This window comes from Somniosus microcephalus, chromosome 1, assembly GCF_052327205.1.
Source record: "Somniosus microcephalus isolate GS21.2 chromosome 1, FLI_Smic_1.0, whole genome shotgun sequence".
Taxonomy (NCBI): domain Eukaryota; kingdom Metazoa; phylum Chordata; class Chondrichthyes; order Squaliformes; family Somniosidae; genus Somniosus; species Somniosus microcephalus.
In genome coordinates, this window is record NC_140987.1 from 134,675,258 (window position 1) to 134,702,546 (window position 27,289).

Below are 27,289 nucleotides of genomic sequence, written 5' to 3' on the forward strand. Positions count from 1 at the left end.
TTCCACCCAGTTCGTAGAGATTGGAGAGGTCTTCGAATGACTTATGAATATGATGGCACCCAGCAGGAGGGTTCGATGACTAATACAACGTGTTTCATAATCATTCTGAACTGGTTCTGTAAGGCAAAATACGCACTATTTACTCTTTCACAGTTTTCAACTGATTGATATGGTACCATTTAGCCACCTTGGCCCTCCCCTTTTTCCCAGGGAATTGCACCAGATAGACCGAAGGACTGGCCCTGTCAATAATCGGGAAGGGGCCATTCCACTTTGGTTCGAAGCAATGTTGCTTCTTCCCATAGCTTAGTACCATTACAACATCTCCCACTTGATACTCAAATGATCGGACCTTCTTGTCAAAGTATTTCTTTGCTTGGTTTTTTGATTTGCCTGTTTGTGTAGCTACAGACATGTTAGTTTGTTCTATGTTCTCTACCACCATTTCAAGCCATTTTTGGTTGGCAATTCCCTGTACTAAGGGTGTGGCTGAAGGGGTTAACAGATGGGCTGGCATTCGCATTAGTCGCCTGGTCATAGCCTGGTAGGGTTGTAGAGATTCACATTTCTCTGGTAAACAGGATCGAGTGCAAACCAATATGGTTTGTGTTTAATCAGAGTTTAGGATGGAATATAACACACTAGCAATACAGCAAAAACATACGACTGTGACAAGCAGCTGGTATCAGACCTGATCGGACAGACGGCTGGCGTGCGTGAACAGTTCTCTGGCTTCCGGCCTCTCTCTCTCTCTCGCGCTCTCGCGCTCTCGCGCTCTCTCTCACCTCCGATGGTGAGCATGGGATCACTCTCAAAAGAGCATTCGACCAGCCTAACTTCTCTTTGCAACTTCTGTTCGGTTCTCCCCTCCATCGTCTGTGGGCAAGCTCTTGGGGTGTCACTTTTATTCTCTTTTTAGGGGTGGGCCTGAGGCCAGGTTATTGACAAGTTCATTTAACCTATAGAGGTTCCCCTAAAGCCTCATCAACCAATGGGGCGTCGAGTTCAAGGGGGGAGATTTTGCCAGCCCTGGAGAGGCGGGTTTGGAGGCGGTACTGCCGGGAAAATGGCAGAATCTGGGGGCGGGTACCCATCCCGCCCCCAACCCGCCTCCGTGCCATCTTCCCAGGAGGCGGGTAGCCGAACCGCACCGGGTCCCGGCTCCTGGAGGCAGGAAGGGGATTACAGCCACTTAACTGCCTGTTAACAGGTAGTTAACAGGCAGTTAAGAGGATTATCGCCATTTTTCCAGCAGAGGCGCGTCTTCCCCATGTCGGGAAACCCCGGCAGGGTCACCGAGGTGAGCAGTGGGTCTGCAGGGGTCAGAGGGGTGCAAAAGTGCGCTGTGGAGGTAAGTGATGGGTGCAAGTGTGGAGAGGTAAGTGATGTAATAAAAAGTCTCACACATCAAGGAACTTTAAAGTAAGCTTTAAACAACTTATAATTCTACTATATACAAGAGCGGTCTTCACCATGCCTCTAGGAGAAGCCCTTTTACTATACTGAGCAGTTCAGTATTTATACTAGTCCAAACACAGGAAGTGACGTATGCACAGGAAGTGATGTGCACATAACTTCCTCCGGAAGTTATTTATTATTATTACATTCTTCCCTCCTGCGAGATTAGAAGGCTGTGGTCTTCCTTTTATTCCGCAGCCGCCGAACGAGGAAGAGTCGCACCCATTTGGGTTCCCATCGTAGAGGGTCACTGGTCTGCTTACATGCTGTTGGCCATTGGTCAGAGTCTGTGTGGCCTGGATTACCCTGTGAAGGGTCGGGGAGATCATGGCTTCGTGTACGAGCCCCAATAGGTGCAGAGTCGGTCTGTCTCTGTTCAGAGGGAGGTGCAAAGCTGGTCTGTGGCGGATCAGTACTTTGGCGCGCGGTACTGGGAGGGTCGCAACTTTGAGTACGGGGTTCTACCGGCACCAAGCTAGTTGGTGTCAGATCAGGATCCTGGAGAGGGGTACCCGGTAGGTTCCAAGAGGCTCCTGGTAAAATACCATCACTCGATGTCCCACTAGGTCCTGGTGGGCAGGGAGCCAGATCCCGTAATGATACGGTAGATTCTCGGCCGTCGGGATATCGTATGTATGCATAGGTGGGGTTGGCATCGGTTAGTTCGACCTCGTCTACGAGAGGGTCATTTTTAGACGTCCGAACGTATCTTCGGAGTAGTACAGGTCCAGGAGTAGTTAGCCATGACGGGAGGGATGTCCCATAAGATGAGCGATGCTGGAATCCAACGAACCGCTCATGAGGTGTAGTATTTGTGGCTGTAGAAAGAAGGGACCATATAGAGTGCAATGCATCCGGAAGCACTGCTTCCCATTGCTGGTTTGGTAGGCCCCGAGATCTTAAAGCAAAATGTACGGAATTCCAGATGATACCGTTATACCTCTCTACCTGCCCATTTCCGATGGGATGATATGGCGTCGTTTTGCTTGTAGCAATTCCCCGTTCTGAGAGGTAGTCCTTGAGTTCCCTTGACATAAAGGATGGACCCCGATCCGAGTGAATGTAAGCCGCCATGCCACAGAGAGAAAATGCCTGCTCAAGGCAGCAGATTACTGTGGACGCCAGCATATTGGAGCAGGGGAAGGCAAACGGAAAACGTGAATATTCATCAATCATGGTGAGCAAATATGTGTTCCGAGTTGAAGAGGGCACTGGGCCCTTAAAATCGATGCTAAGTCGTTGCATCGGTTGGGTTGCGTGTATGAGCATACCATCTGAGGGGCGGAAGAACTGAGGTTTTAATTCTGCACAAAGCCGGCATTCTGAGCACATTTTCTTTACATCTCCAGTAGAAAAAGGGAGATTCCGTGATCGTACGAAATGTAGCATGCGCGTAACGCCAGGATGACACAATCCATTATGGACACCTATGAGAGTAGAGGACGACATAGTGGAGCAGAATGCTCGTGTGAGGGTATCCGGGGCCACATTCTCCTTGCCAGGTCGATAGTGAATGGTGTAACCAAAAGAGGCCAGTTCCATCCTCCAAAGCTGTATTTTATTATTCTTAATTTTGGTTCGTTTTCGATTATCGAGCATGAAGGCGACTGATCGCTGGTCCGTGATTAATGTAAAGTGCTGGCGAGCTAGGAAATGGTTCCACTTCCGTACCGCCTCTATGATGGCTGTGGCTTCCTTCTCAACCGGAGGATAATGTAGCTCGGCACCTTGTAAGGTCCTGGACATAAATGCTACAGGACGACCTTCCTGATTTAGAGTAGCCGAGATCGCCACCTCCGAGGCATCACATTCAACTATGAAAGGGAGATTCTCATCGATGGAGTGAAGAGCCGCTTTCTCCAACTGTTTTTTGAGAAGGTTAAAGGCTGCAACAGCCGCTGTTTCCAATGGAAATGATCTAGCATGCAGCAAGGGTTGGATTTTGTCTGAAAAATGAGGAATCCATTTAGCGTAGTATGCAAACAGACCGAGAGCCCGACGTAAAGAAGCCGGATTCTTAGGTGACGGGAGCTCTTGGAGCGGGCGAAGTCTTTCTGGGTCTGGCTTAATGATACCATTGCCTACGCAGTAGCCAAGGATGTTGATGGTCGGTTGCGACTCAACAGATTTAGATTCATTCAAAGTTAAGTTACGGTGATGGAGAGCATCCCGAAATTTTTGGAGGTTGGCGTCGTGTTCCTGTTGATCGTGACCTGCAATAGTAATGTTATCAAGATAGGGAAAAGTGTCCCTTAAGTTTTCCTGCTTAACCAGGCCATCCATTGCCCGTTGGAAGACAGCCACTCCATTAGTAACCCCAAATGGGAGGCGACGAAATTGGTACAGCCGTCCATTAGCCTCAAAGGCCGTGTGCTGCTTATCTGAGGCCTTCAAGGGTACCTGATGATAGGCACTTTTCAAATCGTAAGTTGAGAACACTTTGTATTCGGCCAGTTTATTAACCATATCATCAATGCGTGGCAATGAGTAGGCGTCCAAGTCAGTATATTGATTGATGGTTTGCGAATAATCAATGCATAGTCGTTGTTTGTGAGGTTTTAGAGGGTTCTTGACGATGACGATTTGAGCCTGCCAGGGCGACGAACATGGTTCGATGATATCCTCTGCAAAAATCGAGAGATTTCAGCCTCAATAAAAGATTGGTCTTCCTGACTAAAGCGCCGCGATTTCGTTATTATTGGTTTGCATCGAGGAGGAATACTGGCAAATAATGAGGGTTCATCAAGTGAAGCTGCTGATAATGCACAAAACGGTAATTTAGACAGTATATTAGAAATAGTAAGTCCAGGTTTGGATCCGCCGAACTCAATGGTGAGTTTCTTATGCTGTTTTTGAAAATCCAGCCCTAAGATGAGATCACTACATAAGTAAGTCCTTGAGCACTGAAAGTCGGGTGGAGGGATACATGCGACCATTAAGTGTCATATGAATAATACAAAAGCCGGAGATTCTGGTATTAAGTGATGACTGAGCCATCGCAATTGCCTGGTCCGATGGGAAGATATGTAGTTTCAATTTCGCAACAATCTGTTCTCTAATGAAACTATCAGTACTTCCTGAGTCAATTAAGGCATCTAAGGTATGCCTATTAACTGAAACTTTTGTAGCTGCATGAAACAGGTTCTGTGGGCAATCAGCTGTAATTGGTGTGGTTGCACAGAGAGTGGCTGAAACTCTAGGTGCGCTTCTTCGGGAGAGAGCTCGAGAGGAAGCTTGATAGGTCCTAGCCGGAGCATCTTGATAGGCCCTAATTGGGGCAGTTCGGTAGGCCTTAGCTGGATAGGCCCTCGCAGAGGCTCTTGATTGGCAAACTTTTGCAAAGTGTCCCTTTTTATCGCAATGACTGCAGATCGCATTGCGAGCAGGGCAGAATTTCCTAGGGTGAAAAGAATCTCCACCAAAGAAGCATTCCTTCCTAGATTGCCAAGAGGCTGCTAAAGTGGGGTCATCCTCCTTTTCTTCATCAGAATTATCATCAGGATTAGATTCCTCCATGATAGGGTTCACCTGAGGCCACTTGAATCACAGAATCACAGAATCACAGAAACCCCACAGTGCAGATAGAGGCCATTTTGGCCCATCGAGCCTGCACCGACACATATCCCACCCGATCCCCGTAACCCCTACATCAACACATATCCCACCCTATCCCCGTGTATTTAATCCCCCTAACACTTAAGGGTCAATTTATCATAGCCAATCAACCTAGCCCGCACATCTTTGGACTGTGGGAGGAAACCGGAGCACCCGGAGGAAACCCACGCAAACACGGGGAGAATGTGCAAACTCCACACAGACAGTCACCCGAGGCTGGATTCGAACCCGGGTCTCTGGTGCTGTGAGGCAACAGTGCTAACCACTATGCCACTGTGCTGCCCTTGGTCTGGTTGCAGTTACAGCAGCAGATCGAGATCTGGGCAGCTGATAGAGGTCTGCATTTTTCTTTGCCAAATCCAGAGAACAAGCCAGGTCAAAAGCCTTTTGTAGCTCAAGTGTTTTACTTTCTAGTAGACGCTGGCGTATAAATGGAGAGGCAATCCCGCAGATGAAAGCATCACGAATCATTTCTTCGCGGTACAGCTCAGCCGAGGCTGCCTGAAAGTTACAATCTACGCTGAGCCTGTGAAGTTCTTGAAGGAATTCGTTAACCGATTCCCCTGGCCCTTGTCGGGCTGTGGCCAGTAGATGTCTAGCATAGACCTCATTTGCGGTCTTGGCATATAGTTTAAGTGCCCGGATCACCTCATCGTAATTATCCCATTCATCAACATATTCAAACACTGTTGGGGTCACATAGTTGATAAGTATCCTCAGTTTAGTAGAAGCATTCGCTTTACATTCATCAAGAAAATGCTCAAAAGTACGGTACCAATGCTTCCATACCCTGCCAGCTGCTGGTGCGTTTGGGTCCAAGTCCAGACGAGTAGGTTTAAGGATGTTTTCCATGATGGGTGGTTCCCTGGATCCTTAACTCCGAGTTTGTCCAAAGGTCTAGTATTTGTGAGTGTAAATACTAAGTTGTTTAAATTGATGTAATAAAAAGTCTCACACATCAAGGAACTTTAAAGTAAGCTTTAAACAACTTATAATTCTACTATATACAAGAGCGGTCTTCACCATGCCTCTAGGAGAAGCCCTTTTACTATACTGAGCAGTTCAGTATTTATACTAGTCCAAACACAGGAAGTGACGTATGCACAGGAAGTGATGTATGCACAGAGTTCACAGTTCACAGGAAGTGATGTGCACATAACTTCCTCCGGAAGTTATTTATTATTATTACAGTAAGTATGTGAGGTGAGTGAAAAGTGTTAGAAAATGTTTACTTACCTTTGTTTCTTCCTGCAGGCTTCAACAGTTGGGGAACCGTAGACTCCCGCATCTCACCGGCAGAGATGACAGATGGCTGCTGCATTTTCCGATGCAACAGCTATCTGCTTTCTGCTCACAAAAGAGGTTTGATGAACCTTGAATACAAGGACTCATCAAACAACAGAGAATGTCAGTGTTTGACAGCTTCACAGAGCTGTCAAACGATGACAATTCATCTGTCAAAATTTTTTGACATGAACCATCATACGCTGACGTTCTCTGTAACTGCCTTCACCTTAATTGGCCTGCTAAGCCCGCTGGCCGGCTGAACAAGGTCAATCAAGGGAAAATAACGTGGGTTGGCCACAAACCGATGGAGGTGGGACTAAAACCCAGCAAGCAGCAGTCCCGCCTTCAACGCTCCCCCATTGGCAAAATCACCCCCTTTGTCTCAATTCTTGGATGAAAGCCCTCCCCAAAAGGGGCTCTCATTATCTCATCAAATTTATCTTTCTTGTTTTTACATTTTGAAGGTTCCTCCATTGGAATTCGTCTTATCTCTCTTGACTCTATCCTCCCTGACCCAGCAAGTACAAGGCACGACCCTGTCCCTCTTAATCATGGCCCCAGCCAGAGCTGTTGCACGTTAGTCAGTCGCTATCTCACCTTCATCTAGGTTGGGCCTTCACTGGCCAAATTAAAGATACATTAACAAAGTCAAAACCCTAACTTACAAACAACAGATCACTAGCCTGGCAGGGCCATCCTATGGGCCCCCGTGTAGAATGTTTATGCCTCGCCTTAACTGATTAAAAAGACGGTCTCAAATTGTATGCAAGCTTTCCAGGAAAATGAAACTTATCATTTAAACACATTGGCCCAGAAATTTCGGTTGGAGGCTTCTCGCGGGTGCAAGCCTCCGACCTGCGCTTACTATTGCATTTGCAAAGATAATCCAGAGACCGTCAGTGAGTTCAGTTCATGCTGCTTTTAATATGGCTGCCACACACACACACTTCCAGGCCCAAGCCATCGAATACCTATACACAATACAATGATCACAGCACTATCAAACTCCATGTGCTCAGGCCAAGGCAATCGATTACCTATCACCAAATGTCAGACATAACATTTCCTCCCCCCTCACAGAATTTCAAACATGAAATGTAGTGACAAAGTCCTGTACGTGGCCAGGGCGAGAACGTGTACGAACAGGCCGAGGTGTGGACTGGTGAGGAGCAGGCTGAGGCACAACATCTGCTTGAGGGTTGGCTGGCTGAGCCACATGTGCATCCCACCACTCTGGGGGTAAGGCTTGGGGGGTTAGGTCCGTATAACCCCGCATCAGGGGGTGCTGGCACCTTCCGAAGGCGGCTGGCATGCCACCGAGAGCCGTCAGTGAGGCAGAAAGTGGCTGGTCCAAGTTGGCGGCTGATTTGGAGAGGGGAGGACCAGAATGACGCCATCTTATTATTGCGGCGAGGCCTGCGGACTCTGACCCAGTCGGAGACTGAGATGTTGGGCGCCTTGGCCCTCTTCGACTGGTCGAAGCGGAGTTTCATCTTCTCCTGCTGTCTAGCGACTGTGGCTTGAGCCGGTGGAGCAGGGCTCTGAGCTAGCGAGGGGCGGAGCCTGCCAAGGGGCGGCATGAGCTCACGGCCTAGCATGAGGGATGCGGGTGAGACCCCTGTAGTGGAATGCTGGGAGGCTCTGTAGTGCAGCAGTGTGTGGAGGAGGGCCTTGTCAAACGCACACCCCTGGGATAGGTGTGCTCTGAGGCCATTTTTCAGTGTCTGGTTAAAACGCTCCACCCCCCCCCCATTTGACTCGGGGTGGTAGTACGCTGTGCGAATGTGACGGATGCCCTTGCTCTCAAGGTAAGAGGAGAGTTCCAAAGAAACCATTTGGGGGCCATTGTCTGTGGTGATGGCCTTTGGATGCCCCCAGCGGGAGAAGAGGGACTCAAAGATATCAATGATGACCCGAGAGGTGACGGAGCCCACGGCAGTGACCTCTGGCCATTTTGAGTGCAAGTCATAGGTCACCATGTAGGATTCGCAAAAATCCAGGAAAATACAGTCTACATTGTAAAACCCCTGAAATGGCCACATTTTATGAACACAAGATGGAGTTGGCAGATCACATGACTCATTTCAGAAGGACATACCACTGCAGTATCTTAAAGAAACCTGAGTCACCACCGATTAGACGATTCCAGAACTGACTGCAATTGATATGGTAAAATGGTTACAGTAGTAACGAAGTCAAAACAAAAGTATTTACACCTAAAGGTGTGTTAATTGCTAGCAAAACGCAAACCCATCTCTGAAATCGCAGAGCACAGACAAAACCTATTATCTGTACCAAACTCAGAGGGACACAGGACAGATCCCATTAGTTTCATTTACAAGACATTAAAATAAAGTACCCGCTTTTGTTAAAGCAGCCTGCCCATTACTTTAACAAAAGAAAACTCCTGATTTGGCGCCAAGATAAGGGCAAGAAAACAGTATAACTGTTGGGGGAAAAGAGACATTAAAAAAAAAACACAGTTTCACACAGACATGAGGTCAAAGGCAGAGCGAGTGGAGAGGTTCGATTACGGTTCGAGGAACACGGAGGGCCTACAAGTTCGAGCAGGAGAGCAGGTTCAGGAGCCGGTCCCATAAGGAAGATTGGAGATCCCGGACGATACAGGAGCACCAAGGTCAAGGACAGTTTTAAAACCCTGGTGAGCATAGAGGCCCAACTCCACTGAGCTGATCTAGTTGAGGTATACTGTAGAGACGGGAGGGTTTTTAATATTAAGGGCTTTGTAATTCGGGAGTGTTATTCATCCTTCGTTGTGCCATGCGCTTTCTCCACCCCCGTTTTATTATATCGCTGATCTAGAATTGATGTATTATGATAGTCAAAGTAACTCTTGTGTGTTAAATTTTAGTTCCCATTGAGAGGCGTGTTCATGATTTTTGTCTGCATTGTTTCTTCATTCTCTATGTTTTATTCTCCTTAAAAATAAAGATACCTTTGATTTAAAACTTACCTTGTCTCACCTGATCCATTTGTCTTCCGAGTCACAAGTTGGGCCAACACATCAAGGTGGTCTGGCAATAAGCCCAGTGTCTAGAACCGGTGAGGGGGGAGCGTTTCGGAATCGCTCACGAGCAGTGTGAAATCAAAAACCGATCTCGCACACCACAAGCTCGTTAAAACGACCCCTTACAGAATGGCGACCCAGATGGGACACTGGCTACAGAACCCTTGTGTGGTGGACAAAGACTCGGGTGAGACAGATGTTATGGAGGACAGGTTATCCTCCTACATGTGTGGCAAAGTAAATGTAGCAATAAAATGGGTATATGACCTGTTAGGAGCCGAGCATCCCCTAAAGGCAGCCACCCAGTGGACGGCTAGTAAAGAGCACTGCAAGGGCATTGAAAAAGCGGTGTGGCTTATGTGCTATAAAAAGCAGGTTCTGGTACTGGACCACGCGGTGGCCAGTAAAGAAACCAAAATTAAGCATTTGTCCCGGGAGCTGCAGGAAAAGGTTGCAGCGGAAGGGAAGGTGCTAGTGGCTCTGGAGGCCATAAGCCAAGAGAGGGCAGCGATGGTCCGGGACCATCGGGGGAAGGTAGAAAGGCTGGAGGGCAAGATAGCTGAGCTGGAGGGGAGCGCTAGGTTCAGGGTAGAACACGTAGAGTATCAGGCAAGAGAATCCAGGGAGAAAGAGAGGAGATTAAAAACAGAGATTAGCCGCCTTACAGGGGAACTGAAGGCACAGGAGGAAAAGGTAGGTGAAGTAAAAGCAGCCTATAAGCTGGCCTGCGCTCAAGGGTTTGAGGAGGCAGACCACGGCCCCTGTAGGCAGGAAATAGAAAGCCTGAATCTGGCATTGGCCAGGGCAAAGGGGATGATATGCCTCATTAGCCCCAAGGTCAGCCAGGCTGAGTTCAACGGTAACCCAAGCAGGGAAGTCCCGCAGGCAGCCCCCAGAACAAAACGGGTTAGGGAACCCGAGATTTCACAGCCACCACCCCTAGCCCCTAGTTTTCCAGAGGTCTGGGATCAGGAGGGGGTGGAGGATGAAGAATCCAAGGTAGACCAGGGTAGCCCGAGAGAAAATCAGGGACCGGGACCGGTGTACCCCGTGACACAACGGAGGTACGGACCACCCGGTGACGACGGGGAACCTGGGGACCTCCAGAATCAATTCCTGGTGCCACACGGTGCGCAACAATTGCGCTCCATGGTGAGCTACATCCCCAAGCTCATCATGAAGGGGGACCCTTCTCTTCACTTTAGGGAGATAGAGCAGGCGGCCTGTGTTAACGACTGCGACGAGGCAGAGAAGGCCAAGATGATGTTGTTCTCCCTGGGTAGCGATCTCCTCCAGACGCTACCCGATGGGTGTAAGAGGGGTCAGGAAAATTATGGCAGGCTGAAGGACGAGATCCTGGAGGCCATGGGGATGAACGAGGGGAGTCCGTTCACCCGGGTGGAGAAAACAGTCCAGCTCCCCGGGGAATTCCCGCAGGCGTTCGCGGACAGGCTGTGGCCAGTCTACCAGGGTGCGTGCCCGGGAATGCCGGCGTGAGCGAACCTGGACGGGGACCAGTTAGTCCACTGGCTCAGGTGCCTGATGAATAACTCTCTGCCCCGCGTTCGAACGCAGGCAATGGCCTGGTTTGACCCCCGAAACCCTCTGACCACGGAGGCGATGGTGATCCGCCAACTCACCGTCACCTTTAGAAATGGGAGGGATAGTGAGACACCCCAGCAAAACGGGAAGGTTTGTGAGGTCAGGCCTGGTGACCAGCCCCGTAAAGAGTGGCGCCAGGAAGGGAGCCGTCCCAACCAAAGCCGACAAACGTGCTACGGCTGCGGGAAGGAGGGGCATTGGCGCAGGGACTGTAAGAATCCCTGGAAGGACACAAGGGAAAAGGCCCCCACAGCCCCAGCCCAAGCCCCGGCTGCACCCCTGACCTCTGCCCCAGAGAGAGAGACGGAGCCAACTGTCCCTCCAGAGCTGCTGGACGTGCTGCTGGCTTCAGTGAGGTCATTGGTCCTCATTAAGGGAAAGATAGCAGCCACCACCGGTCCAGCGGTTCCCCCAACCCCTTCCCAAAGAGGCCCGCAATGACTGGAGCCTGCGCAGCCCGTCTATCTATGTGCACTCCAGTACGGCGGATGGAAGAGACCGCTCGTGCAGATGGAGGTAGAGAAGGAAACGGAGACTTATCTGTTGGATACGGGAGCTTCATGCACCGTGATCCATACGGAGAATCCCACCACCTCACCTCTGTCTAACGGGGTTCCATACGTCCTATCGGGGTTCACAGGGGCGGAGCAGACGGGTGCGTTCTCCAGGCCGCTCTCGATCCGCCTGGGCACACTCCAGACAAAGTGGACATGTGTCCTGGCGAGATGGGATGCGGAGGGAGGGAAGGGGATCCTAGGGGCCGGCTTCATCGTGGGCCATGGGATCCTCGTGGACCTCAGGAACCATTGCCTTTGGGGGGCCAACACCGGAAAGGAAAGTGGAGTGGTAGTAATCCCGGGAAAGGATGGGAAGGGAACCCTGTGTACCATGAAGCCGAAAGGGAGTTACGACCTCGGTGAAATGATGGAGGGTATCCCAGAAGTATTTAGAGCCGAGGTGCAGGCTCAGTTAGGTGCGTTCGCCACGCACAAACACGACTGTGGGAGGGATGCTGGCTTTGAGGTTAGGGTAGATGGGGATCCCATGGCCCGGCCCCAAAAGCAGTACAACTTCCCAAAGGAAGCAGAGGCTGATATGGAGGTGGCCATATCAGCGCTGGTACAGCAGGGGGTGCTGAGGCCTATAGCCACCCATGTGAACTCTCCGCTTTGGCCGGTTAAGAAATCGGACAATTCCTGGAGAGCCACGGTGGACTATCGGGTGTTGAACAGCAACATCCCCGCATGTGCCCCCACAGTGGCAGCAGTGGCCGACCTCGTTGGGAGTATCCCCGCATCCGCGACCACGTTCACGGTGCTGGATATTTCCAGTGGGTTCTGGTCGATCCCTGTGCGGAGGGAGGACCAGTATAAATTTGCCTTTACTTTCAGAGGGCAACAGTATACCTGGAATTGCTTGCCACAAGGCTTCCACAATAGTCCCAGCATTTTCCACCAATGCATGGCGGACAGCCTGAAGGAGTTCAGTCAGCCCCTTCAGTTAGTACAGTACGTGGACTACCTGCTCCTGTTTACCGACACGGTCGGGGAGCACGGCCCACTGCTGGCTGAACTGTTGGAACTACTGACCAGAAGGGGGTTCAAAGTCAACCCAAAGAAAGCGCAGATCGGTCAAAAGGAAGTCAAGTTCCTGGGGCTGACCATCCGCGCCGGAGAAAGGGCCATCGATAGGGCTAGGAGGGAGGCGGTACAGAAGTTACCAGTCCCCGTCACCATAAAGGGTGTGAGGTCGTTTCTAGGGCTAACCGGGTACTGCCGAGACTTCATGGAGGACTATGCGGCCATGGCAGCCCCACTACTCCGACTCCTGCACAAGGGAGTGGAATGGTCATGGGATGAAGGATGCCAGGCCGCGTTTGAGCTCCTAAAAAGGAAGCTGCAGACCGCACCGGCCCTGGGAGCGATAGATGGGGGAAGGGAGTTCTTCCTGGAGGTGGCGGCCAGCGGGGACAGTCTGAGTGCTGTGTTGCTCCAGGAGCGACATGGCAAGCTGAGACCCGTGGTTTACTCCTCCAGGGTGCTCACCGACGTGGAGAGGAGCTACTCGGTCTGTGAGCGGCACCTCTTGGCCACACACTGGGCTGTGAAAAGATCCGCCATCTTCACAGGCACCTCCCCCATCACCCTCCTCACACACCACACGCCCACCAAGATGCTTTTGGATGGGAGGATTAAGGATGGGACAGTAAGCAGTGCCCGCATTGCGCACTGGACCCTACTCCTCTCACAAATGGATCTGCGGGTACGAGGCCTGTGCGAGCCCAGATTAGCTGCCAACCTGGCTTACCCTGGGACAGCCCATCAATGTTCCGTTGAAGGGGTATGGGAGGTCGACGTTGGTCTCCGGGCTGGGATACATCCCACCGGCCGTGAGATTTACGTGGATGGTTCCAGCACAGTATCCGCTGGAAAGCGGCTCACGGGGTTCGGAGTGTATGACCCAACGGCTGACATTGCGTTGGTGATTAAACTCCCCAGTACCATGAGCGCCCAGCAGGCAGAACTGTCTGCTGTGGCGTATGTGGTTACCCATCCCGAAGTTTTCCCTACCCCGTACACGATTTGCTCAGACAGCATGTTTACATGCAATTCGTGTACCGAATACCTGGCCATCTGGTCCCGTCGCGGATTCACTTCCGCGGATGGGAGACCCTTGGTGGTAAAGCCCCTGCTGGAGAAGATCCTGGCAGCCGTGGGGGAGAAGGGTGAGGTCTTCATCCACAAGGTGAAGGCTCACTCCTCCACAGAACCTCGCGGTCAGGGGAATCAGCGAGCTGACGCACTGGCGAGAGAGGGTGCCCAGACCGGCATTTTCTGGGACCCCTACGGGTCCGGACCAGTGGCAGCTGTAAAAGGCAGGGATGGGATCCAGAAGAGTGTAGGGGTAGCGCTAGCCCCGGACCTCAAATCGGTCCAATCTCAGGACCCTGCCCTGAGAGGGGTATTTAACGCGGTTAGCGGGGGGAAGAAAATGGAAGGCCCGTATGGTGCAGCATCCCTGTCCATAAGAGAGGGAATGCTGTTTAAAGAAGAGCAGTGGGTGGTGCCTCAGCAGCACCGGAGGGAATTCCTTCAACTGGCCCATGAGGGACCAGGAGCAGGGCACCCCGGGCCTGAGGTCACCTGGCAGCGGGTGGAACAAGCAGGATGGTGGCCAGGACTCCGGGAGGACGTCCGGGAGTTTTGCGTGAACTGTCTTGTGTGCGCGGCAAATAACCCCGATCCTCACAGGAGGAAGGTGCCGATGGGACACGTTAGGAGGGTAGAGGGACCATGGCAGTCAATCCAAATTGACTATATCGGACCCTTACCCGCCACCCAGGGAGGCTATAAGTACTGCCTCGTTCTGGTGGACGTGTTCTCTAAATGGGTTGAAGCCTTCCCCTGCCAAACAGCCACAGCGTTAGGGACTGCGGGAATCTTGGTGCGGGAGGTGTTCTCGAGATGGGGACTGCCCCAGTTCGTGGAATGCGATCAGGGAAGCCAGTTTACCGGCCAAGTAATGCAGAACACCCTGATGCTGCTGGGCATTCAGGGGAAGTGGCACGTAGCCTACAATCCACAGTCATCGGGGATTGTGGAGCGGATGAACCGCACCTTAAAAGAAAAAATGAGGAAAGAGATAATGGGTTCGCCCCAAAGGTGGGCAGAAGTCCTGCCCCTTGTCCTCATGGGGATCCGCTCCAGCCAGTTGAAGAGTACGGGGTACTCTCCACATGAGCTCATGACCGGGAGGGTCATGAGAACCCCCACCCATGTCCTGGCCCCAGTCCTAACGGAGGGGCAGCTAAGGGAGGTGAATCGGGACAAATTCGCCCGCACGCTCCTTGAACGCCTCCAAAGGATCTATGAGGGGGCCGCAGGTAACATGGGGAGGCAGCACCAGGGAAATAGGATGCTGCTCGAGCCCAGTAAAACCCATCGCTGGGAGGTCGGGGATCTAGTGATGGTAAGGAACTTCGCCCGTGTGAGGAGTTTTGAGCCACTTTACATGGGTCCCTACAGCATCGTAGATCAGGCCAGCCCCATGGTGTATGCTGTGAAACTGCCCCGGCGCACAAAATGGTTTCACATCAATCAATGTAAGCTGTTTAAGCCGGAGGCAGGGAAGCAGGCAGCGGGGGCTGAAAAAGGCAGCAAAGAATTAAAAACTGCAGGGGAGCTGCAGCCGCAGGTCACACAGGCTGGACAAGCAGCCTGCGTGAGGGGAGGAGTTGTCCCGTCCACACGGGAGACTCCCCCATTGTTCTGGGACCCAGAAGGGGAGGAGCCGGAGGTCCTAGGTCCTGTCCCTGGTCACCTAGAAGGGGAGGAGCCGGAGGTCCTAGGTCCTGTCCCTGGTCACAAGGAAGCCGAGTCGGAGGACGAAGGTCCCGCCCCCGACTGCAGTGAAGGGGAGGAGCCGGAGGTCTTAGGTCTTGCCCCTGAGTGCAGCATTAGAGAGGTGGCGTCTGGGGGCGGAGACTCTCAACCTGGAGTCCCAGGTAGCGGGGAGGTGCCTGCCGCTGACCCAGAGCCTAGGGAGGCGGAGCCTGCGGGAGGAAGCCCACAGCCGGCAGTCGTGGGGAAGCCACGGACTGCAGCCAGGGCCAAAACTCCAGCCAAGGGTCCGACCTACGAGGAAGCCTCATATGTGGTGACCTTTAGACGGTCAAATAGAAAACCGCAACCGAAGAAGGTTTGGTCGGCGGTTTTCACAAGAGGGACCCCCCGGAAGAAAGCTGCGAGAAGTTTAAACGGTCCACAGCCAGCAGCCACAGGCTGCCAGGGACCAGCAGCTGAGACCGATGTGGGAACGCAGCAGGGGGAGGCCTGCGACGGTCCCCGCAGATTATAAGCTGGCCGCCCAGAGACGGGCGGCAGATATATATTTATATAGTTTTGGGTAATAAGGTTTAGTTTATTGTAATTTTAGAAAATAAGTAATGTGGTCTTCTGGAAGTATGGTAGCACTTTGGAGCGGTAGAATGTGGCAAGTTTTAAGTGAGCTAGGGTCGCGGGACCCACTCATCCCGCACCCAAGCCGAGGAGCCCAGGGAGCCCGGCTCGAAACCTTTTTTTATCTCTCCGCCAGATCATAGCAAGATGATGCCAGTCGGAGGCATCATCCTTGCGGCCCTGGTGGGCCTCAACATCGCCTGGAGAGGAGAAACGGAGGATCACCGTATCTTTGGATGCTCCGGGGAAACTGCGCCTCTGGCCCACGATGGGCAGGGCCTGCGCGAAGCAGAGGAAGTCGCTGGGTACACCCACGAGGGGCAACTGGCCCGGATGGCTGGGCTCGAACGCCACAAAATATTCAAGCGAAACTGGCTTCACATACGGGGAGGTCTCTTTGTCGTGTCCTCGGATCAAGATCCAGGCCACGCGGATCAGTGTGACTGTGGGGATACGTATTTGCCTAACCTGCAGGGGGTACGTCCCCCTGGATAGGTGGTGGTGGCTCAGGAAACTGAGCAGGGACATGGGGAACCCCAGAGGAAAGTGGGAAAGGTTAGGGAACAACACTCACCGGACTATCACAGGGACCCAGGGAGGGTTGACAGTGTGCTGGGATAAATGGTGGGAACCCGATCAGGGGATTTATGTGTGTATGTGGGGTTCAGAGAAAGTCTGCCCCACAGGTGTTTCCATCATTTTCCACAGCCAGTGGCAAGATAACGGGAGGGGGATAGACTGGGAATCGCGCTTGGACGCATGCGCGGTCCCCTACTCCCCAATCACGGTTAATGCCACTGAGCTAGTGACCCGCCCCTGACAACCCCTGCCCACGACCCAGACACCACGGACGGTAGCAGAGGGATGCCCCACCACCACCAAGGGACCAGGGAACGGGTTAGTATTAGTTCCCACTGACCAAATGGCCTATCAGGGGGTCCATTACGTGGTGGCCTCGGTCATCCTCAACCTGACCGAGGTGCACCTGCCGGAATGGTGCCCCGTAGAGACGGCAAGGCTGTATCAGGCCCTGCTGAAAGAGACCCTGCAGAAGTTTTACGAGTTTGACTTCGCGGGGGTCAATAGAACCGAACTCTACACCGAGGGCCACAAGGAATGGGAGCAATTGGGGAGACAAAGAAGGGGCGCCGTGAACGACTGGTTCACAGGGTTTAACACTGGGTCGTCCATCATAAATAATATGGACGACATCGAATTGCAACGGCAGGTTAACGGGTTAAAGACCCAGTTGAGGGGGATCCTCATGGACGAAAATCGGGTGGTGGGTTCGGAGCTCCATGAGGACCAGGCTATGACTCTCCATTTAAAAGAAATCATAGCAGAGCTGGAGAAGCACGCTCGGACGGTCAACGCTCTCATTAGGGAGGACAGGAACACCTCAGATCAGGCTGCCCAGAATGAGGTGTGCGTACTATACGGAGCATGGTTGCTGGGCGAGGGCCGCAGCAATCTGGAGGACTTAAAACAGGGGTTGGTCCCCTCCTGGATCAGTAACAAACACCTCGCAGCCCTCCGCCCCTTTGAGAACACGTTGAGTCCGTGCCAGCTCCGGCTCGCTTCTGAGGCCTACCCAGTCCCGGTGGACTGTGGTCGCTCCAACCACACCATCATGGGGGTCGTCGTGCGGATCCCAGTAATGAGTAGGGCGGCCCGACCTGCGCCGGTGTATAGGGTGGTGAACATTGGAGTCATTCGGGGGGGAGCACACGTCCGTTTCACAGAGGTCCCACCCTACGTCATTAAGTGGGAGCATGCTGTGATGGGGACTGACCTCTCGGGGTGCCGTAGCCGGGGAGCACACATAATCCTGTGTCCCCAGCACTTGAATGCCTATTCAACACCACAGTGCGGGTTCAGTTCTGCTGACGCTAAGCCTATCAATTGCACCATGGAAGCCATGGCACAGGACCATGTTCCCCCACAGGTGGCATACATAGGAGGTGGGACATATTGTGTCGCCACCGCAGCGTCTCACTACCGGCACGGACAGCACGGCTGGTGCACGGTCAGTGAAAGCAGCTTCTGTTTCAAACCCGAGGCAGTAGTTCAAGTGGCACAGCTGCGGATTATCCCGATCCCTGAACCATCCACTGTTCACCTCACTGTCAAGGAGAACTTCATCGATCTCCAGAAGTACGTGGCCCACTTTGGTTTCACAATTCCCCCTCTCCCAGAACATTTAACCGAACTGCTGGAAGCAGTTACTGTCCCTCAGAAGCACTTCTTTACTTTAGAGCAGAAAACCACCGACATAGGGGCAAAAATCCAAGACATAGTGGTTCCACCATGGTGGGACCTTTTTGATAATATAGCGATCCCATCATGGGTCAGACTGGCTTCCCACGTCTTAGTAGTGTGCCAGGTAGGGATCGTTCTGTACCTGGTCTGTGTCCAGTGTAGGAGGAAGGGACACAACAGGGAGTTCCCTAGTCAGCGGAATTGGCGGGGCCACTATGTCAGCATAAACGGGGACTCACCCGTGTAGCTAAATGTTTTTATTCCATCTGTTTTTGGTGTATTATAACAAAGATTGTGTTGCGTCGGGTTATGACTCTAAGGTGAGTCTGTACATAGCATAAATGTTTCTCCGGTAGGGGATATCTACTCAACTCCGTTTTCGGGATGAGGAAAGTGCGTGTGCGAAGTACACTCCATAGTCAGGTAAACTACGGGGAAGGTCAGTTGGTGGGGGGGAGCGGATTTATGCTCACCCTAAAACATTCATGATACAAAAGACGATTTGAGAAGTCCATTGTATCACAGGGGGGACTGTAGGATTCGCAAAAATCCAGGAAAATCCAGTCTACATTGTAAAACCCCTGAAATGGCCACATTTTATGAACACAAGATGGAGTTGGCAGATCACATGACTCATTTCAGAAGGACATACCACTGCAGTATCTTAAAGAAACCTGAGTCACCACCGATTAGAAGATTCCAGAACTGACTGCAATTGATATGGTAAAATGGTTACAGTAGTAACGAAGTCAAAACAAAAGTATTTACACCTCAAGGTGTGTTAATTGCTAGCAAAACGCAAACCCATCTCTGAAATCGCAGAGCACAGACAAAACCTATTATCTGTACCAAACTCAGAGGGACACAGGACAGATCCCATTAGTTTCATTTACAAGACATTAAAATAAAGTACCCGCTTTTGTCAAAGCAGCCTGCCCATTACTTTAACAAAAGAAAACCCCTGATTTGGCGCCAAGATAAGGGCAAGAAAACAGTATAACTGTTGGGGGAAAAGAGACATTAAAAAAAAAACAGTTTCACACAGACATGAGGTCAAAGGCAGAGCGAGTGGAGAGGTTCGATTATGGTTCGAGGAGCACGGAGAGCCTACAAGTTCGAGCAGGAGAGCAGGTTCAGGAGCCGGTCCCATAAGGAAGATTGGAGATCCCGGACGATACAGGAGCACCAAGGTCAAGGACAGTTTTAAAAACCCTGGTGAGCATAGAGGCCCAACTCCACCGAGCTGATCTAGTTGAGGTATACTGTAGAGACGGGAGGGTTTTTAATATTAAGGGCTTTGTAATTCGGGAGTGTTATTCATCCTTCGTTGTGCCGTGCGCTTTCTCCACCCCCGTTTTATTATATCGCTGATCTAGAATTGATGTATTATGATAGTCAAAGTAACTCTTGTGTGTTAAATTTTAGTTCCCATTGAGAGGCGTGTTCATGATTTTTGTCTGCATTGTTTCTTCATTCTCTATGTTTTATTCTCCTTAAAAATAAAGATACCTTTGATTTAAAACTTACCTTGTCTCACCTGATCCATTTGTCTTCCGAGTCACAAGTTGGGCCAACACATCAAGGTGGTCTGGCAATAAGCCCAGTGTCTAGAACTGGTGAGGGGGGAGCGCTTCGGAACCGCTCACGAGCAGTGTGAAATCAAAAACCGATCTCGCACACCACAAGCTCGTTAAAACGACCCCTTACAGAATGATGGATTTTTGCGAATCCTACAACCACTAGGAACCGTTGATGGTGGGGGACACCATGGATCTCCCCGCAGATGTCCAGCTGCAGGTGCTCCCAGGGCTGAGAGGGCCAGGCAAGGGGTTGCAGGGGTGGGGAGCTTGGTGGCCAGTCTTGCCACTTACAAGGCAGGCTGCACAGTCCTTGACCAGGGCCTCGATTTCCCTGTCGATACCTGGCCACCACACTAGGTCTCGGCATCGTTGTTTGAGCTTCACTATGCCCAAGTGGCCCTCATGCGCCATGGATAAAACACGCGCACGAAGGGCACTTGGGACCACAGTGCAGAGCCCACGTGCAACACAGGAGTCATTCCAGCAGGAGAGCTCCTCTTTAACTCTGGAGTAGGCAGACAGTTCCTCAGGCACCTTGCGAGGCCAGCCATCTCTGATGAAGGTGCACAGCTGGGAGAGGGCCGGATCCTGTTCAGAGGCCTCTTTGAGCTCCTGGAGAGAGACTGTGGTTTGGAGAGGCGTGTGCAGCATCTGGACGATATCCTGTTCCACTTGTTCAGACCCGACGAGTGGGGCTGGGGCAGAGACAGTGCGGGAGAGCAGATCTGCAACAACATTGTCACATCCTGGTGTGAACTGGAGACTGAAATTGTATTGGCGGAGGCGGTCAGACCAGCGGTGTAGACGCAGTGGTCTGTGGCCCGTGCCGGATGTCGACAGCAGGGCAGTGAGAGCCTGGTGATCGGTTCGCAGGGTGAAGGCACGGCCATACGTGTACAGGTGCCACCGCTCACATGCCCAGACGCACGCCAGTGCCTCACGCTCGCCTCCTGAGTACTTCTGTTCGGTGGGGCTAAGGGCTCGGGAGGCAAAGGCGATTGGTTTCTCCACTCCATTCTGTATCTGTGATAACACCGCCCCCACAGCTGCAGCGGACGCGTCGCAGGTGACGAGGGTGGGGCTGGCGACATCAAAGTGAGCCAACACTGGAGGCGACGTGAGCTGCAATTTGAGGAGGTGAACAGCTTCCGTACAGGCTTGTGACCACACCCAGGGCTCATCCTTTCGCAGGAGCTGGCGCAGTGGGGCTGTGGTGGCTGAGTACTGGGGCAAAAACTTCAGGTAGTACCCAGTCATGCCAAGGAAGGAGGCAACCTGTGCTGCAGAGCTGGGTTCTGGGATGCTGTGAATGGCATCCACGTTTGACTGGAGTGGGGATATACCGTCAGCCGACAACCGAAACCCCACAAATTCGATCTCTGAAACAGCAAAGACACACTTTTCGCCATTCAGTGTGAGCTTGTGTCTTGCTAGAGCTGTGAAAACTCTGTGAAGGCGTTCGTCGTGAGTGGAGGTCGATGGCCCATGCACGACGATGTCATCCAGGTAGATGGCCACCCCAGGAATACCCGCGAGCACAGAGGCCATCACCTTTTGGAAGCAGCTGGGTGCAGAGCTAAGTCCAAATGGCATCCTGGTGTACCGAAAGGCGCCAGCATGTGTCACAAAAGCAGTGAGGTCCCTGCTGCTGGGGTGGAGGGGAACCTGTAGATAGCCCTGTCGAGGGTCCAGTTTCGAGAACAGGGTGGAACCATAGAACTGCGCTGTGAGTTCCTCTGACGTGGGCAGTGGATACTTGTCAGGGACTACGGCCTTATTCACTGCTCGAAGATCGACACAGACGCGTAGACCACCTGACTTTTTCGTTGCGACCACCAGGTTGGAGACCCATGGAGAGGCATCAACTGGTTCGATGATGCCGGCTTCCAGTAGCTGCTTTAGTTCAGCTGTGACCCCGTCATGGAGAGCAAGCGGGATGCGGCGCAGTGGCTGAATGACAGGGGTAATGGTGGAGTCAACCATGGGCTGGTGGGTGAAGGCAGTCAGGCAGCCAAGACCCTCGAAGAGTGCTGGCCATGTTTGGCGCCATGGTAAGGCGACGTGCAGAATTGCAGACCCGCCGGTGTCCAAGAGAGAAAAACCCAGGGCAGTGAAAAGATCCAGTCCCATCAGGTTAGCTCCTTGGCGTGCCACATGAAAACAAAAATCTGGCAAAACTTTTGTTCCATAGCGTACTGTGAGGTTGACTGAGCCCACTAGTCCAATTTTCGAATTACCATACCCGCAAAGGGTAGTGGAGGGCGCAGAGAGTGGCAGGGAGCTGAAAAAGCGTTTGAATGTGTCCACATTCAGCAGTGAGACGCTGGCACCGGTATCCAACAACAGCGGGATGCACACATCATTTAGGTTAATTGTGCATGATTTGAAAGCCACGACTGGCCCAGAGCTCACGTTGTGAATTGTAGGCCAACTGCTTGAGGACTGAGAGTGTTCATCTGTAGCAACAGGGGCAGAGTGGTAGACTTTGGCAAAGTGATTTTGTTTTCCACAATTGCGACAGGCCTGGCCGCGCGCGGGGCAATTCTGCGCTCTGGTAGCATGTGAACGAGATCCGCAGTTTCCACACTGTTGCCGCGGTAGCGTGCGTTGCTGGCGTCACGCGAGCATTACCGTGTCAGAGCTGTCGGGGCTGAGGGCGCTGTCACTGGGTGTGTGTGCTAGTTTCGCTGCACATTCGGCTGCAGACTCCACTTGAAAGGCAATGTTGACTGCCTGTGACAACGACAGATCGTCGGACTCGAGTAACAGTCTTTCACGCACTCTCACGTTGTTTGTGTGCTCTATTAGTTGATCACGCACCATCTCATCTTGTAATGCACCGAACTTGCACGAGCTAGCTAACCCCCTCAAATTAGCCACGTATTGATGCACTGACTCGCCGAGGAGTTGGTGACGCTGTCTAAAAATAAATCGCCGCAGGAGGGCACTTTGTGGGGCAGAGAAGTATGTGCTTAACAGAGCCACAGCCTCATCATATGTTTGGATTGAGTCTGCTGTGCATAATGTCCCAAGAACACGCTGGCCCTCCGCTCCCAAGCAATGGGATAACAGTGCCTTTTTCCGAGCCGTACTCACAGTTTCTAGTCAAAGAGCAATGAGATAGGTTTCAAAGGACTGTAACCAGTGAACCCATGCGATCGGGGGCTCACCGGGTAGTGCAAGGAAGGGAGGAGGTGGTGGAAGAGAGATTTCAGCCATCCTTGTCGCCAAATATTGCATTTGCAAAGATAATCCAGAGGCCGTCAGTGAGTTCAGTTCATGCTGCTTTTAATATGGCTGCCACACACACACACTTCCAGGCCCAAGCCATCGAATACCTATACACAATACAATGATCACAGCACTATCAAACTCCATGTGCTCAGGCCAAGGCAATCGAGTACCTATCACCAAATGTCAGACATAACACTTAACTTGCGCGCCGGCCATTGAGCTGTGGGCCCCCGTGGGATTCCGATCCTGGGCCTCCTCCAACTGCCGGCGTGCAGTGCTTGCGTATCCCAGGGGCGCAGTTAGTTCGATGCGTCCCCTGGGATTACGTGGGCCATGGAGAGCCAATGGTAGCAGGGAAATGCCCATTCATAAAATTGACAGGAAGAGCTGTCAAAACCATAAATACTACAAGCCCCAAAACATCACTAAAACTTCAAATACATTTTTTTTTAAATCACATTTTTAAAATAACTATAAATTATATAAAATAACTATTTTAAACAATAATTAAATTTTTGAAAAAATTAATTACATTTTCTAACAGGGCTAAAAATAAACTTACCTTTCTTTAAAGTATTTAAAAATAATAAACCTGTGGAAAAAATGTTTTAATTTTAATTAATTCACCACTTACCTTGTTAAAAGCAGGCCTTGCGACTGCTTTTTACATGTCTAACTTCTGGAGACTTACCTTCCCGGAGAAACCTGGAAAAAAAACGTAAGTTCAATGTTCACGCGCTGCCTCTCCTGCACACACGTTCCACCTCTTAACCCCTTCTTTCAGGGGAACGGAAGTGCCGGTTTCCCGCGCATGCGCAGTGCATGAACAAAACCGGCACTTTCATTGGGCCTACGCGTGAGTACCCCATGCGTACTCACGCGTTGGGACCCGAATTTCTGGGCCATTATTATTCGTGTAGCCATATACATTTTTAGGCACCCCTAGTTTCTAACAGGGTGAGATATCCATTGTGCTATGCAGGGTGGATCTAATAGCCATTAGACACATTGGCAACCTACTGGACCATTTGGCGGGGTGATCTGCATAAAATTTGTTTGACGTAGTTTTCAGAGTTCGGTTTCCTCTTTCCACCACTGCAAGTGATTGTGGGTGATGGGAGATGTGAAGTTTATGCGAGATACCCATTATCCATTGTAGTTCTGTAAAAATTTGGGCGGTAAAGTGTGATCCCTGATCACTATCAACTTGAATTGGCATTCCCCACCTGCAGATCACCTCACCCAATAAAAGGCGAGCAGCTGTCAATGCGGTGTTCGTTTTACATGGAAAAGCCTCCATCAATTTAGTAAATTTGTCAACTATAACCAGACAATACCGCAAACCAGAAGGTCCTTTAGGTAAGGGCCCTATAAAATCAATTTGAAGGTGGGCCCACGGCCCATTGGGAGGAGGGGGACTACGCAACAGTGCCCGATTAGTGTGGGCACTTGGATTGTGCTGTTCACAGGGCAGACAACGATTCACCCTGTGAGTGACATCTGTGACACAATTGGGATACCGTGCAAATTTACATAGCTTCTGAACAGTTACATCAGCTGAATAGTGTCCTCCTGCTGGGTGTGAGTGCAGGAGATCAAAAATTTCGGGTGCCATGGATGGGGGAACACAGACAACTGGGAGATCGGACGATAGCTACCGCAAGCGGGGGTTGTACATTAACAGGGGAGCAGCTTCCCCAGACTGATCCGGAGCCAGTTGTGTGTCCGCAGCCCATAGAGTGGGCTGAGGTAACGGACATCCATTCTGATGCCATGCAATAACAACTGCATAGGGGAGATAACTAGACTGGAGGGAAGGGAGGTTGATGTCCGCACCTTGGATACTCGAGACTGATCTTAAGGGAGGGGTAGGGGCTTGCCAGAGGTCACCGTTAACGGCGGCGTCCTTGGCAGCACGAACTGCCTGTGAGTTACCCTGGGATGTACATCTGAAAATGTGAATGGGACTTTACCTTACCAACATAGACAGGGGCTGATCGTGAATTTAAAAGAGTCCCAAAGGGAGGCAAAGAGGTTTGCATGGAGCAGGGTCTTGCCATCAACAGTACAAAAATTATCCTGAGCATACAGCGTAAAGATAGCAAAGTGTTAATTGCATAGGCACTATCAGACCAGACATTAACAGGTATATCATGAGTAATTTGGATCGCTATCACCAGGGCTGCAACTTCAGTATATTGGGCAGAGTGTGGAATTCATTTATGCTTAAGTTCTCGGTCAGGCATGACTACTGCAAATCCAGTAAGTGGCTTTCCATCCCTGTGATAGGATGACCCATCAATGTAGACGTTCTGGGCGTCACTTAGTGGAGTAGAAGAGACGGGGTGATGGTTGAACTCCAGTGGTGGAAGGGGGCACTCATGTCTTCCCCCCTCGTACAGTAGGAGCTGGGGTAGAAGAGTTGTCTGCTTTGGTGTTATTTCCAAATCTCTCTGAGTTAACAGGAGAGTCCAGTGACTGAGTCGAGCAGAGGAGACTAAAGTGTCCCCTGGTTTGAGTAGAAGATTCAAAGGAGTGTGGGGGCTGTGGATAATCATTTTGTTCAATCCCATAATAAACGTGAAGTGCTTAACCACTCAAAAAGTGGCCAGTAGATGTCGCTCACACACAGTGAAATTCTTTTCCACGCCAGTCAAAATACGGGAGGCGTATACGATTGGCATAAGTTTACCCTGTACCTCTTGGCACAGAATGGCAGCAAGACTCTGATCGGTGGATCCCACCTCCAGTTGGAAAGGCTTATCTCAGTCAGGGCTTGTCAGGCATGTGGCTTGCATAACCACAGTTTTAAGGAGGGACACAGCCGTTGTACATTCGGTGGTTCAGTCACGGGCCACAGCGTCCTCTTCACCCTTTAACAGTTCATATAATGGTTTGGCTAGCTACAGAAATCTGGGAATCAATGAGCGCTGGTATCCCACTAGGCCCAGGAAGGAGCAAAGTGCGGTTTTGGATGCGGGCAATGGTAAACGCTGAATCACCTCAATCTTATGCTGGTCAGGGCTGAGTCCCTTTTGTCCCACAGAAACCCCTAAAACTGTCACTTCTGGCTGTAACAGTTGTACCTCTTTGAGGTTAATTTTCAGCCCAGCTTTTAGAAGGAGGTCTAATAGCTCTTCCATTAATTTACTATGAATCTGTTTGTCAGGCGTTGCAAGCAAGAGGTCATCAACATACTGCAGCAGGCAGTCGGGTCTCGAAAAAGGTTTCAGTGCCTGAGCCATTCGTTTGTGGAATATAGTTGGGGCGTTGTGTAAACCTTGAGGTAAACATGTCCATGTATAACTTTGATCTTCAAAAGTGAAGGCAAACTTGTACTGATCCTCTGACTTAACAGGGATACTCCAGAAGCCGTTTGAAATGTCAAAGGTGGAGAAGTGGCAGTTACCTGGTGGAATCTGGGACAGGAGAGTGGTGGTCTCCCAGACGACAGGGGCGCAAGCTGAGGTTACCGAATTAAGCTTGCGATAATCAATTGTTAGACGCCAGCTATCGTCTGGTTTCTTAACTGGCCAGGTTGGAGAATTAGTGGTAAAAGTGCCAGTGCAGATAACACCCTGCTTTAACAACGAATCAATAGTAGACTGAACATAAGGTTTACTCTCAGCCGGAATGGAATACTGCTTAACAGGAGGGTGGGAGGGTCCATTAATCTCCTCATCTCCCAACATCCTACCACAATCATGTTTGGACTTAGCAAAAATCTCTGAAAATGTATGTATTCATGTATTGACCGTGGGGTCTTCAGTCCCGGGAAGGGCGAAGTCCTCGGGTTTTTTAATTGCATGTACCGAATGGGCATCTGAGATAGGTGTCGGTGGTCCCTCATTAAAGTGCCACCAAAGACAATCATTAGCATAGTCGAGGACAGCACAGTGTTTATGCAGCGTGTCACTTCCGAGGATAACTTTCAGGTCATGGGTGGCCATATATACTGGAGAGGGGACATCGACGAAATTCCCATCGATGGACAAGACTGTGGAGCTCAATCCATGATTAGCTAACTGAGTAGAAGCATTAAAGCCAGAAAGGTTTAGGGCGGTGCCAGAATGGGAAAAGGGAGCGGGGCCATGTAAAATAGTTATGGCAGAACGGGAATCCATAAGCATAACATGGTGGCAGCCACCATGATCTTCTTCTTCTTAGGCAGTCCCTCGGAACCGAGGATGACTTGCTTCCACATTAAAAATGAGTTCGCAGGTGACTGATGAGTCCAATGCGGAACCTACAGACTCTGTCACAGGTGG